Source organism: Pinus tabuliformis, chromosome 9 (assembly GCF_031772625.1).
Source record: "Pinus tabuliformis cultivar Carrire ecotype Pingquan chromosome 9, CPIR1, whole genome shotgun sequence".
Lineage (NCBI taxonomy): Eukaryota > Viridiplantae > Streptophyta > Pinopsida > Pinales > Pinaceae > Pinus > Pinus tabuliformis.
In genome coordinates this window covers 1,754,026,768-1,754,032,767 of record NC_142307.1, presented here as the reverse complement: position 1 = coordinate 1,754,032,767, position 6,000 = coordinate 1,754,026,768, and positions in this window count along the sequence as shown.

Below are 6,000 nucleotides of genomic sequence, written 5' to 3'. Positions count from 1 at the left end.
CAATGTTCGAGAAAGATACCTGCATGATCGTTCAGGGAGCATTGGTATTGATGTGGGGAGTTTGGATTTAAATTTTGTACAAGATTTTGGGTGGCATTGTTATTGATGGGTGCAAAAGTTCTGTGGTTCCTGAAAGATGAGCAAAAAATCTAGTGGTCTTTGGAGAAAATACCATGTTATGGCATCAAAGGCTTACACATATTAGAGAGAAGGGCCTGAAAATACTGCATGGTAATGGCATGGTAGAAGGTATGTCTAATTTCTCTCTGGATTTTGAATTTCCGTAAACATTGTGTATATGGGAAGCAAAATTAGGTGAGTTTCCCCTCTGGTGCTAAGTGGGAAAAAGGGATATTAGAGCTTGTGCACAGTGATGTGTTTGAACCTGTGTACTATGTCTCATTTATAGATGAATTATCAAGGAATACATGGATATATTTCCTCAGGAATAAATCTAAAGTCTTTGATAGGTTTAAATAATTTAAGGCTTTGGTGGAAAATCAGACATAGAATAAGATCAAGGAGTTGAGGACAGATAATGGTGGAGAATTTTTCAAAATGGAATTTGAAGAGTTCTGTAAGAAGTGTGGTATAGCACGATAGAAGACTACTCCATACAAACCTCAGCAAAATGGAGTTGCAGAAAGAATGAACATGACATTGATGGAAAAGGCAAGAAGCATGCTCAATCGTGCTAGATTAGGGAAGGAATTATGGGAAAATGATCCAAACAGAAAATGATATTCACCCATGGTATTTATCCACTCATGGAATTTACCCATGGTATTGTAAGTGGCATCCACCCATGGTATTCATTCACCCATGGTATTTACCCACCCATGGAATTTCCCTGTGCTATTGTAACCAAAAAAGACTATAAGTAACAAGTCACATTTTGTAAAATGACAAATATTGTCCACCATAATTTAGCTTTTACAATTATTCTCTATTTTAATAAAAAGTTTCTTGGTGGTTTTGCTTAATGTGTGTTCTCCTCTTTTTTGCTGGCATTGCAATTTTTCAGATCTTGGGGGCCTCCCCCCCAAGATACATTTCAATTTTTTAGACCTTTGGGGGCCTCCCCCCAAGATCCGGATCAATGGTATCAGAGTCAGGTTACAATTCCATGGGAATGTGGGTTTGATGCATATTTCAATTTCAAATTTTTGAAGAAATATTCAAAGAACTTTAGGAACATTCAACGACCTCTGCAGAGAACTTTCTTCAGCCAAGTGGGAAGAATTTTTCTTTTTTTTTTTCATTTTTTTGCAGGAATTTTTTTTGGCAGTGTGTTTGTAGATAAGATCTGAAACTTTTGATGCAAAATTTACAAAAAAAATAACAAATCTGGATTCCTTGTGAAAAAAAACCCAAATTAATAAAAAAAAAAAAAAAAAAAAAGTCGGCTGAGTCGAAGTTCGAATGAGGGAGATATCGTTGATTTAAAATCAACTATGTTGTAGATATTTTTCTGACGAAAATTCATGGACGATGGCTATCCTATCATTTTTTGCAGTTTTTATGCAGAATTTCAGAAAAATGATTATAGATCTGAGCTCCTCTAAAAAAATCACCCAATTAAAAAACAAAATTGGTCGAAATGGAGTTCGGATGAGGGAGATATCACTGATTTAAAATCAGTTATTTTTCAGAACTTTTGTGATGGCGGAACTGTTGCAGCACGAATCTGAGTTTCTAGGTTGTCCAGATAGGGATTTCAAACACATAGGAAGATGAAGAATGGTCATTATGTTTAAAAAAAAAGGTTATAACAAATATTCTGATTTATATTGACCGAGTTATGTCCATTTTAAATCTAGAGCAACATTCAGAGTGGGTTCCCTTTGGAGATGTGCCCTCCCACCTCGCTTTAGTAGGCACATGCTTCAAATTCATCAGTTTCAACATAACAACATTCGACTTGGGTTCATTGGAGACGTGCCCTCCAACCCCAAGCTATGTAGGAACCTTCTACTTCATTAACAATCAACATCACGGTTATGGGTCAACCACACAAAATCCTTGTCATCGAAGTCCATTTTGTAGGTTGAAAACTATTAGTATCACCGTTGGCCACAAGCATTACAGGGTATATCTATCCTCCGATCTTTTTTTGTCATGGTTATGGGTCATCCACAAACCCACACTTTATCAAAGTCCATTTTCTAGGCTGCACACTGCGAGTATCATAGTTGGTCACAAGCATTACATGGTATCTCTATCCTCGGATATTTGTTCATCACGGTTATGGGTTAACCACACAAAACCCTTCTCTTTAGTGACTCTTCATATTCAACAAGAGCTCCTTAGGAGGGAACTTCACACAATGGGGACGATTGCTTCTTAAGGAGGGAGGAATCATCCAAATGGAAAATGACATTCACCCATGGTATTTATCCACTCATGAAATTTACCCATGGTATTGTAAATGACATCCACCCATGGTATTCATTCACCCATGGTATTTACCCACCCATGGAATTTACCCATGGTATTGTAACCAAAAAAAGGCTATAAGTAATAAGTCGCATTTTGTAAAAGGACAGATATTGTCCACCACAATGTAGATTTTATAGTTATTCTCTATTTTAATAAAACGTTTCTTGGTGGTTTTGTTGAATGTGTGTTCTCCTCTTTTCTACTAGCATTGCTATTTTGTAGATCTCGGGGGCCTTGCCCCACAAGATCCATTTCAATTTTTTAGATCTTGGGGGCCTCCCCATAAGATCTGAATCAGTAGAGGCAATAGATATTACATGTTACCTGGTTAACAAATCACCTTCATCAGCGTTGGAGGATAAAAATCCACATGAGGTATGGACATGTAAGAAACCCTCTCTTTCACATCTGAGGGTATATAGATATGATGCATATGAACATGTTCCAAAGGAGAAAAGAGTCAAGTTGGATACGAAATTTGAAGGGTGCATCTGTTGGGTCCCTATAATGCTAGTGATTACCCCATTACTATTGTAGTTATACCCCTTATTTATATTGTTGTGCCCCTATTACCCCCATGTTGTTATTTCTGTGCCCCATAGAATCCCTCTATTGTTATTTTTGTGGCTTTATGTTATTATTGTTACGTTGGCTGGATTATATTATGACTCCTTAGACTCCTATATATAGAAAGGAGGTTTTGTCATTTGTATCATCCAAGAATTGTTCATTTATGTAATGTAAAGGAGGTTGCCCCCTCGAAGAGGCTGAATTATAAGGCGTTGATCTATCTTTTCTATCTTTTCTTGAGCTGGTTTCATAACATTTGGTATCAGAGCTTTGGATTCTAGGGTTTCGCTGCTCCAAACAGGTCATTGTGGTATTTTCGCTATAACTTTTTTTCTGTGACGTTTCAGAAGTCGTAAAAAAAACCCATTTGATAAAACATCGTGTTGAACCTTGGGTCCAAATTTCAGAGCTTTTCACACGATATTTGCAGAGATATGATCTGAGGAAGTTGGTCTTTTTGCAGACTCCTGAATTACATTCAAAATAGGTGACCTGGGGAAAATCGTCATAACTTTCTCTTTAGGGATCGGATTTAAATTTCGTAAGAAGGTACAGAAAGAGGACGGGCTATAGTTTCTTTTGTGCATGTTTTAGATTTAAAAGTTGAAACAGTGACTCGTGGCACGTCGTACAAGTTCGCTCTACTGAATTAGTCTAAAAGCAAGTCACTGTGGGAGATTTCACATAACTCTTCCTTGGAGAATCCAATTTGGGTCAGACTTGTGGCATTGGAAAGAGGACACAGAAGGCTACTACAGGTCTCAATTTCAGAACTGGATGATCCGAAATTACAGAGATGCATCAGATTCAATATCTGGCTTCTATAAAGTGAAAAAAGGTGTAGTTTTTTTAAAATTTTTGTGTAAGCTTGGTTTAATGGAATTCAAAGGGCATAGTAAAGCATTATTATCGGTAACTGATGCCCCGAGGAAAGAAAATGAAAACACCTAGTAAGGAACCTGAAAGCTCTAGCATGACTCATGAAGAAGAGGAAGAAATGCTACATGATATATCAAAATTACAAGAACAAGTGCAACAAATGTCACGCTCACAAAAGCTAACAGAAGCTAAGATAAGTGGCGTGGAATCTAAGATAAATGGCATGGAATCTAAGATAAATGGCGTGGAATCTAAAATAAATGGCGTGGAATCTAAGATAAAGGGCATGGAAGCTAAGATGGATGATTCAAAGACAGATTTGAAGAGAGACATGCCACATTTGAAGACGGATTTGAAGACAGACATGGCAGATTTGAAGACAGATTTGACAAATTTCCTACAAGAAATACTTACTAATGGTGAAAAGGTTGTAAAGGAAACTCATGATGTGAACAAAAGTAATGTTAATCATGATTCCATAGACGCTAATGTTGGATCGAAGACCCACCATATTCCAAAAATCGATATGAGGAAGTTTGATGGCAAGGATCCCGCCACATGGATATTACAGATGGAGCAATTCTTCGATCTCAATAATGTGCAAAACACACAAAAGGTACGTATGGAAACTGTATATTTGGAACCAAATCAGTTTGTATGGTATCAATGGCTTTGCTCTCGTAAAAAATTTATCACTTGGGCAATTTTTACGGAAGAATTGATAGCACATTATGAGATACAAAAAGCAACACTTTTTTTAGCCAATTGATAAGTCTCAAACAAAAGGGTTCAGTAATGGAGCACATTGAGGAGTTCCAAAAATTGAACATAAGGGTAAAAGATATTCCAGAGGAGCATAGGATTGATGTGTTCATAGGGTCTTTAAAGGATAATATCCAACATGATGTTCGCCTTTGGGAACCTGATTCATTAGAGAAGGCATTCAGGTTAGCAAGAAAAATGGAAAGCAAAATTATGGCAACCAGGAAGCATACCACTCACAACTATAAAGACGGAAGTGTTGTTGCCCCTAGTCTTCCACAACCTATAAGGTTGACACCACAACAATTGGAAGAAAAAAGAGCAAAAGGGCTTTGTTACAGTTGTGATAGCAAATACACTAAAGGTCATAAGTGTGCTGAGAAGAAATTATTCTACATAGATTGTGAAGAGGAAGAAGAAAAGGAGCAAGAAAGGTCAAAAGAAGAAGATATACTCCAGGAACAAAGCCTAGATGAAGAACAAATAAATCCGACCATATCTTGTAATGCATTGGCGGGAATTACCACTCCTCAAACCATCAAGATAGAAGGACAAATCAAGAAGAAAAAGGTAATAGTGTTGATTGATTCAGGAAGCACCCACAATTTTATTCATTGTAGGGTAGCAAAAGAATTGAATTGCTTCCTATATCCAGCACCAGAGTGTCAAGTGATGATTGCAAATGGAGGAACAATAAATTGCTCTGGAAAGTGCCATAATATCAAGCTATCCATGGGAGAATATGTATTGACTAGCCCAATGCTTTCCATTCCAATGGGAGGTGCTGATGTTGTACTAGGAGTCCAATGGCTACAATCCTTGGGTACAATAGCTTTTAATTTTCAAGAACTTTTCATCAAATTTTCTACGGAAGGAAAGGAAGTTGAATTAAGGGGTATTGCAGGGAAACCAGGAAAGATAATCAGCTCTAATGGTATGACAAAGCTTCTAAAAAAGGAGCAAAGAGGTGTAATTGCACAATTATGTTCGCTAGATGTTTCCACATCGGAATCATCTATTTCTCCAGATCTCCAAAAAGTCCTGGACAATCATTCCAAGGTATTTGAGACTCCCAAAGGTCTCCCACCTATGCGTGATCATGATCATGCTATTCATCTGATTCCAGGAAGTGTTCCTCCAAACATCAGGCCGTACAGATATCCCTATGTCCAAAAAAGTGAAATTGAACGTATGGTTGCAGAAATGCTAGAGGCTGGTATAATTCAACCAAGTCAAAGTTCTTTCTCTGCTCCAGTAGTATTGGTGCACAAGAAGGATGGATCATGGCGCATGTGTCCGGATTATAGGGAGCTCAACAAGCTCACTATTAAAGATAAGTTCCCCATTCCT